Source organism: Neophocaena asiaeorientalis, unplaced genomic scaffold (genome assembly GCF_003031525.2).
Source record: "Neophocaena asiaeorientalis asiaeorientalis breed wild unplaced genomic scaffold, Neophocaena_asiaeorientalis_V1.1 scaffold606, whole genome shotgun sequence".
NCBI classification, from domain to species: Eukaryota; Metazoa; Chordata; class Mammalia; order Artiodactyla; family Phocoenidae; genus Neophocaena; species Neophocaena asiaeorientalis.
Window position 1 is genome coordinate 11,280,568 of NW_020173687.1, and position 8,966 is coordinate 11,289,533.

Consider the following 8,966-nt stretch of genomic DNA (forward strand, 5'->3'; position numbering starts at 1 on the left):
GTTTTGAATATAAAAAAGTGCACAGAGGAAACACACACACAGCTCAAAGAGCACAGGGGGTGTAAAATGCATAGAGTGAAAAGCCAGTGGCCCTCCCCTCCTCCCCTCAGGTCCCCCCTCCCCAACCAGACAAGTCGAATATTTTCAGTGTCTAGGAGCTCCTTCTGAGGTGGTGTGAGCGTCTACACACACATCTATCTAGTTATTCTTCTTGCCTTTTTCTGCAACCGGCAGCCCACTTTACGTTCTGTCCTGCCACTTCTCCCTTGGATTAATCCAATATTTCTACCACTACTGCTGCTAACATCATAATGTTAATATGATTGCTGATTAATAACGGCAGCTGGGCTCCCCTGGTGGCGCAGTGGTTAAGAATCCGGCTGCCAGTGCAGGGGACACGGGTTCGAGCCCTGGGCCGGGAAGATCCCACATGCCGCGGAGCAGCTAAGCCTGTGCGCCACAACTACTGAGCCTGCGCTCTAGAGCCCGCGAGCCACAACTACTGAAACCCGTGCGCCTGGAGCCCGTGCTCCGCAACAAGAGAAGCCACCGCAATGAGAAGCCCGCGCATCGCAACGAAGAGTAGCCCCCGCTCGCCGCAACTAGAGAAAGCCTGCATGCAGCAACGAAGACCCAACACAGCCAAAAATACAGAAAGAAAAATTAAAGGAAAAAAATAATGGCAGCAAAGGTTTCTAGAGGACTTATTATGTGCTGGGCACAGTTCCAGGTGCTTTACATGGATTAATGAATGAATCATAAGAGTGAAGTGCTCCTATTGGGAAGTTCTATCACTCTCGTCATCCCCATTTTGTAGATGGGGAAACTGAGGCACAGCACGGCCAGGAACCTGCCCAGTGACACACAGCAGTGACTGGCAGAGCTGGGATTCAGGCCCAGGCAGTCGGGGTCCCAGGTCTGTGCTCCGAAATTCTTCACCATCCAGCCTCTCCCGAGGCTCCAAAGTAGTTCGCCATCTGGATGGATCTGGCGGTCTTGACGAGGCCTTGGGTGATGCACCATTGGGTTGTTTCCATCTTGGGCTGGTGTTAAATGTGCCATGAACACCCTCGTGTGAGGTCATGCCACATGGAACCGGGGGGAGGTCCATTCTCAGAAGGGCCTGGCTAGTCACAGGGGTGAGCGGTGCAAGGGCGGCGGGCCACTGCTCAACTGTCTTCTGTGGTGGACGGAGGTGATGCTGACACCTGATCCAGTTCCCTGGAAGAAGGGAGGAAGCCTCAGCTGCCACATCCTGGGCCTGTTTCCAGGGAAACCCAGGCCCCGCCCAGCACATCCAGGGTTCCTTGGTCTGCATGAAGCCTGCCCTCCTGTTCTCCTCTGATGGGTGGACAGGACTCCAGGCTCCCTTCCAGTCTCCCCACCTCCAGCCTCACCCCTCCGGTCCCAGCTCCATGCTGCAGCTGGAGCAAACCTTGCAAAACCTAAATCGAGTCAGGTCTCTTCCAGCTCAACTCCCATCACCCTCCCTTTCCCTCCCCTCCATCCAGGCCAAGCCACAGGTAGGTCCCCAAAGTGCCATGCCCACTCACCCACAGGCTTTTGCACAGGTCGGTCCCTGCCCCTGGAACGCCCTCCTCACCCTTCATCTGGCTAACTTTCTCCTCAGCCTTCTGGTCTGAGCTCACAGCCTTCCCCAAACCCCCAGACTGAGGTAGGCAGGGCCTCCCCTGATCCCTGCTGCCCGGGCCCCTGTGAATCTTAGCTTGAATCACACTGTTGTCTGATGGCTGTCTCTCCTGACGAAATGTCAGCTCCAGGAAGACAGAGATTTTTACATGTTTTATTCGTTTCGGGATCCCCAGAGCCTAGAGCAGCGACTGGAGCACAGTAGGTGCTCAAACAATTTGTTGGAAGTGTGAAGGTACCAATGAATGAATGAGTCAGTGGGGAGCAATCTGTCAGCAGAATGCCTGTCGTGAAGTGAGTGGGGTCCAGGCCTATCCCTGAGGGGAGGGGGAGGGGAGTACAGCTGGGAGAGGAGGAAATAAAGAAGCGTTTATAAAGCACCGACACTACTCAGGCACTGTCTCGTTCCTTGGGCCTGCAAGGCCCATCATACAGATGAGGAGACAGCCCCCTTCATTCGCTCCACAAACCCATCCTTCAGTCTCCAGACCCTGGGCTGTCACCCTCTGCAGGGTGACAGCAGAGAACAAGCCAGGCACAGGCTCTGGTTTTTTAAAGCTGGTGGGAAAGGCAAACCCAACAGGAAGTGGGACAGAATGAACCAGAATTAGTGCCTGGGCACCTAAGCAACACCACTCCAGAGCCAGCCGCTGATGTGAACCCTGGCACCACCCGAAGTGACCTTGACACAAGTGACGGCTCTCTGTCCCCTCTTCTGGGTGTTCAATGACAATAATGATGATAGCCAGCACTTATGTGGCGCTTACTGTGTGCCAGGCCCTCATCTGAGCACTTTACGCAGATGGCTTGTTTATTCTCACCAGTCCTCCGAGGGAGGGACTGTTAGCATTCCCATCTTACATGTGAGGAAACCAAGGCCCAGAGAGGTTAAGTGACTTGCCCAGGGACACACAGAGGTAGGCCCAGGAAGGTAACATTGTGAAGTCACACAAAGGGTCACAGATGTCAAATTCAGGATGAAGCCACCTTTGGAGGGAGGGTGGGGTCTCCCACGGTCTCTGCATGTTTCATTTCTCTCTTGGAGGTGGGAACGTGGCTGCTCGTGCATCATTTCTGGACTTTCTTTTGCAAGCAATCCGCAACAGCACATAGCCACACAGCCACGTTACGTAGAGTGACTAACAGTGGACACAGGGCTGACCTTTGACCCAGCTCTGTCTGACTCGGGGCTGAAACCAGCCTGGGTGAGGGGGCCCCTCCCGGCCCCCCTCAGCCTCTGGGCCCTCCAGGCTCTCAGTGACGCAGCTGTGGTGGCGTTTGGCAACCCGAGCTGCCCGCAGTTACGACAGCCCCAGCATCTGCCAGCAGGGGCGGGGTGGGGGGAGCCCCAAGCCTACCCCTGCCTCTGCCAGTTCGGTTGACCCCTCCTCCCAGCAGCCCCTCTCCTGGCTCCACCTTTCCTCAGAGTCTTCACCAGCTGATATCACAATTGCTGACAGTGACCAGAAAGTCAGGGAGTGCCTTGAGGGCAGGACACCTGTCTGTGCTGTCACCACTCTCTCCCTAGAACCAGCGTACAGCTGGCACTCAATAAGTGCTTGCTGAACAAACAAATGCAAAACTGGATAAATGAATTGCAACCCCTCCCTCCCTTTCTTCTTTCCTCCCTTTCTGCCTTCTTTCCACAGATAGTTATTGAGCACCTACTATGTGCCAGCCTCTGTACTAGGCACTGGGAGACACAATGGTGAATGGAACAGGCAGAGAACTCTGTCCTTGAGGAGCTCATGTTCTAAAGAGGATGCTGGGACTTCCCTGGCGGCCCAGTCGTTAAGACTCCGCACTTCCAAGGCAGGGGGCGCGGTTTCGATCCCTGGTTGAGGAACTAAAATCCCACGTGCTGCGCGGTGTGGCCAAAAAAAAAGAAAAAAAAATTTAAAATATATAGAGGATGCTAGTCACCAACGCAGTCATCCTGCAAACAAAGTGCAGAACTGCAGCTGGAGAAAGTGCAGGGGGCTGAGGCTCTGGGTGCCATGGGCACCTGTAGCAAGTGGCTGGACCTCTGGGGGGGTGGGAGTGTCTCCTGGTGGAGGTGTGACCCTGCAGTGGCTCACTGGGCAACGCAAAGTTTGCATCTCCTCAGGAGGCTCAGCGAGGACAGCCGCGGGAGTGAGTGGGACACACGTTATACAAGAGGAAACCCTGGGGCACTGACCCTGCCCTCCCATCCCGGAAGGGTCTCTGAGGAAGTGACGCCCTGAACACAGAGCCGGATCCGTGGCGACCGCGAAGAATCTTCCCTTCCCGGCAGAGGCACCAGCCATGCAAAGGCAGGAAGGCTGCCACACCCCTAGGAAGCTGGAGGCTTTGCACGGGATGCCCCCCTCTGGCCTGGCTTTCTCCTTTTGTGGAAAGGGAACAGTCGCCCGCCCACCCCCACAAGCGGGGATGCTGGTAGGTTCTCTGGGAGCCCTTTATGCGCTGGGCAAGGCACTTGATCTAGATCCTACAGGGTGAGGTGTTTTCTCCCAGTCTTCCCCGCTAAGCTGTGAGCCCTGTGGGAGAGGGCCCAGCACAGCCTGCACACAGTAGGTGCTCAGGGTGCGTCTGTGGATTAAATGAGCCAGTGAGTCTCAGATTCCTCATCTGCGCGATGGGGTAATGCTGGTGTGGCCAGGGGGAAGGAATGAACTTCACACTACAGCTTGTATTGTTTCCTCTCCCCAGTTCCTGGTGGTGGGTCAGGCCTCTGTGGACCCCCTCGAGTCCTGGAAGATGATCGTGTCTGCGGGCTTGGGGAAACGGAGAAGAGAATGTAGACTGAACAGCTCTCCAACTCCAGACTTTGAGGCAGGATCCTGAGGTACTTAGAAGGAAATGACAAGCAGCCTCATTTACAATTGAAGGAAACTGAGGTACAACAACAAAATAATAAAATCTAATGCTTACTGAGCTCTTACTCCAAGCCAGGCACAGTGCTAAGCCCTTTGACCCAAGTTCTTTCATTTAATCCCCCCAACGATCATCACTGTCGGAAGCTAATACCGTGACCCCTATTTTACAAGTGTGGGAATGAAGACTCGGGAGGTAAGTCAAGACCATGCCTCCTGTTAATGGGGGATCTGGGATGAGCATGCAGATCTGGCTTCAGAACCCAGGATCATAAACCTGGCACTTCCTGAGGGGAGGTGGGGGTAGGAGGGAAGGGATGGGGGACACCTGGGAGAGACAGACGATAAGCCCTTGTCTGGGGGCTAAGGGCAGTGGAATAAATAATTGCAAGAGTGAGGAACCCAGGGTCAGTTCCATGTTCTTCCTACCCTGGATGGCCCAGGGCAGTTTGGAGAACCCCGATTCTAGCCCACCCCAGCAACCTAGAATCTACTCTGCTTCGTTCATTCATTTATTCATTCATTCAATCATTCAGTCAACAGAAAACAAAATACAGGATGACACAGATCAAATATATCCCTGTAAACAATAAATGTAAATGGGTTGAATGGGTCTATTAAAAAACAAAGACTCATATTAGATCAAAAATCAAAATCTATTCATTTATTCATGGGCCAAATATTTATTAAATGCCTAAAAGATTCAAGGTCCTGTTTTAGATTCTAATGATAGAATGTAAAAATAAAATTTCTGTTAAAGAAGGAAAAACACTGGGGAAAGGAGATCCAGGGAGAGAGATCTGAAGGTGCAAAAACTGTGAGGCTGCAATGAGTTGGAGGATGGAGGAGCCGAAAAGGGGCCGGTGTGGTTGGAGAAGAGCACTAGTGAGCAAGCGTGGGGGCAGTGAGGCAGGCAAGGCCTGCCAGGTCAGGTCCGGAGAGCAGAGGCAGCACCAAGGGGGGCCGAGATGCAGAGGAGCCAGGTCCTGCTTACCTAGAGCTATGGGGCAGCGACCGCTCCTCACTCTTCCAGCAACCCCAGCTGGGACTCTTGACCCTTCCTCAACTGAATGCAGCCAAGATGACCTCGCCCAGCCTCCTCCCAGGGAAGAAGACTTACCATGAATTGAAGGCCTACTGGGTGCAAGGCTCTGCCATGCGTGGTTTACATGCTTAATTAGCTCATTAAGTCCTGCCATCAGGTTAGTTTTCTCCCATGCTGCAGAAGAAAAAAACTAAGCCTCAGAGAGGTAGAGTGACCTGCCTGAAGCTACACAGCCAGACAATGGCAGGCCTGAAGTTTGAACTTGGAGTATCCAACACTATGGTGTGCCTTCTTGGTACTGCATAGCTGCCTCCCAGGAAATGGCAGTGGAGAGGTCTCAGCTGGTTGTGTCCTCACGTGGGTCCCCTGACCTCTACGACTTCAATTCTCCATCTGGGAACCCCCATGCCAGGTCAGTGTCGAGACCTGGATGACTCCCTCCCTCCGGGACATGGAGTTCCAATGTGCTGAGCTGGCGCTTCTGATTCCACCCCCACAATGACTCCATTTGACAGAGGAGGAAACTGAGGCTCAGAGGGGGAAGTGATTCTGCAGGGTCACGGCCTTGGGACTCCCGAGGGCCTGGGACTTTTGCTGAGTCTGTTCATTGGATGCTAAGAATGAGGACCCCCCGCCTCAAGGATGCAGAGACTTTGGGATGGGGTGGAGGGACAGGAACAAGGATACACAGGCAATAAGGGAGAGCAGGCCTGGAACCCAGGACACCAGCTCCCAGCCTCTGCCCCTCACTGCATCCTGGGGAAGGCGGGGGCCTGGCCCCTGGGTCCGGATTATTTCCTGAGAACGGGGAGGAGCCACGGGAAGTCTCCCCGCATCACCCCACTCAGGTCCTGCCCAAACAGGAAATGCCAGGCAGTCCCCCCACCCACACCCCAAGGCCGTGGGAAAGCTTTGCCTGGGATCCAGTGCTTCCAGCTCTGGTCCAGCCTCACTGGGGATCTAGACCCTAACAGGGCCTGCGTGACCTTGGACAAGGTCCTTCCCCTCTTGGGGCCTCAGTCTCCCGCTCTGTAGTCACAGAACTCTGCCACCTCCCGGCTGTATGACCTCAGGCAGGTGTCTGTGCCCTTCTGAAGCCCAGCTCCCTCTTCTGTAAAGTAGGGGACAGTACACACAGAGTGTGCTCCACCCACGGAGCCATTATCACCCCAGGCAAGGGTGTGACAGGGGAGGCCTTTGGAAAGATCCCTATGGCCCTCTGGGAAAGACGAGGAGCTTCCCTGGACTCAGGACCACACCAGGTACCTCTCTGCACCTCACTTTCCCAATGTGTAGAAGAGGCAGAGCCATGGCACGGGCTGAATCACAGGGATTGAATGCCAGGAAGGGGGGTCAACGGGGAAGGGGCGGTTTCAGGCCACAGGGGAAGGTGGAATGAGACAGATTCAGGAGAGGTGCAGATGCTGGCTTTGGGAAGCCTGGAGAATGAGGCCTCCTGATTATTTACTGCTCTTTCCCAGTGAGAAAAGGCAGCCAGAATAGTGGAGAATGGCTGGGGGATAGGGCTGGACCCCGCTTCTTGGGTACTTGCAGGGCTCTAATAGGCGGCAGGGGTGAAGGCGGCTTTGTTGCGCCTCCTAGTCCTCCCAGGCAGGAAGTAGGTGCTCCCGGCTGCCAGGCCTTGGTTGGGTAGTTCCCAGAGCCTCCTTCTCAGCAAACCATGACCCCATGGAGTCAGTTGAGGCTGGCAGTTCAGAGAGGCACAGCAACTTACCCTAGGTCACACAGTAGAGTTGCCACCACTTCTTCAGACCCTCCCTAGACAAAGCAGGAGTCCCAACTATGAACAGGAATGAAGACCCCTGCCAGTTCCATGCTGGGGGGCAGCTTGAGCCCTAGACCCTGAAGAGACTTAGGGAAACTAAGGCACCAGAGAGGTCCTCTGGCTCTGAGGCACCAGATGTGCAGCGGGCTTCTGTATTTGGGTCTCTCCACCTTCCAGTGCCAGGTATGTCCTGGGGCAGAACCTGGGAAATGGGCTCAAGCTCTCTCATACCATCTTACAACCAGTGCCAAATTATAGCACTTCTCAGAAGCTGGCTTCTTTGTTGTAAAGTACAGTAGAAGGTGTGGTAAAGATGAGAGATACCAGATATGAAGCGTGCCCAGAGCATAGCTCAGTAAACTGGAGCTATGGTAGCTATTATTGTTAGACATCTGTTACCTAATCCCCCTGAGCCTCAGTTTCCTCATCTGTAAAATGGGTTTAATAGTCCCTACTACAGAGTCCCACTGAGGATTCCAAGAGTTATCCCACGTAAAGCACTTACCGTGTGTCTGGCTCTTTTTGTCCACTTCTATTCCAGCATCCCAGTGCCTGATACATAGTAGGAGCCCAATACGTCTTAGCTGTATTATTATTATCGCCCTGACTCCAGCTGTCTGAGATCTGGGGCAACTCACCAACTTCCTGCCTTGCTCAACTTCACTTTCCTCCTTCATAAAATCAAAATACAATAGCGCCTGCCTCCCAGAGCTGGACAAGGATGCATTCCTGCATTCCACCAACACTTATTAACCGTTTTTTTAGGAACTGGGGATATAGCTGGGAACAAAACAGAAAAAAAAAAAAAACTAAAAAAACCTGCCTTCATGGAGCTGCCATGCTCACAGGGCAGACAGACAACATAAATTGGTGTTTTATATAGTGTGTTAGAAGCTGATAAGGGCAGGGAAAGGCAGTCTGAACACGGGCTGTAGTAGTTTTACGTGGTGAGGCTGGATGAGAACGACAGGGAGGGGTGGAGAGGGTGAGGGGAGGCCACGCTGGGCCTGTGGGCTGAGATGGGGCTGAACCAGAAGGGCAGCAAAGGAGGTGGGGAGACATGGTAGAATCCTGGGTCTGTTTTCAACCTCAAATCTTCCTCAGGTGGATTTTCATCCCTCTTTGGCAGCTGAGGAAACAGAGCCTCAGAGAGAACTGGTGAGAACCCCGGGATTCCAAAGCCAGGCCAGGCCCCAGGAGGCCACGAGGCCTGGGAAGTGCTGCCCAGGGCCTTGGGCTGTGGCCCAGACACGCTGGAAATCCTCACCTCTGGGGCCACCCCTTGCCCAGACCTGCCCATAAGGAGCAGTTGAGGGGCGCAGACCCTCACCCTCTGCTCCACAAACCTCGTCAAACCTGCTGCCTGGGACACGGCTCCTCCACTAGGGTGCCTGAGGATCGTTACCCTTACCATTAGATAAGCAAGAAACTATCAGTACAAATTACATCAGTAAACTCCATGCTCTAGGATGTTGAAGCAGATATTATCATGAACCCCAGCTGAAAGCTGAGGACAGAGTTGGGGGGGCGTCACTGCCTGAGGTCACGCAATGGCAGGATTGGGACTCAGACTCCCAGATCTGCGGTCCCAGAAGCTGAGCTCTTGTCAGTGATGTAGAATGAGACAGGC

At 53.9% G+C, this 8,966-nt stretch overlaps 1 long non-coding RNA gene across 2 annotated transcripts in view; it reads left to right on the forward strand.

Moving 5' to 3' along the window:
* LOC112403102 (uncharacterized) overlaps positions 1–4,712 on the forward strand; it is a 23,189-nt gene extending 18,477 nt beyond the window's left edge. For both annotated transcript variants that reach the window (XR_003003842.1, XR_003003841.1), the window contains 2 exons: positions 3,758–4,068; positions 4,342–4,712. This is a non-coding gene — a long non-coding RNA (uncharacterized LOC112403102). The remainder of the gene's footprint in view (positions 1–3,757; positions 4,069–4,341) is intronic.
* Positions 4,713–8,966: the final 4,254 nt, after the last annotated feature.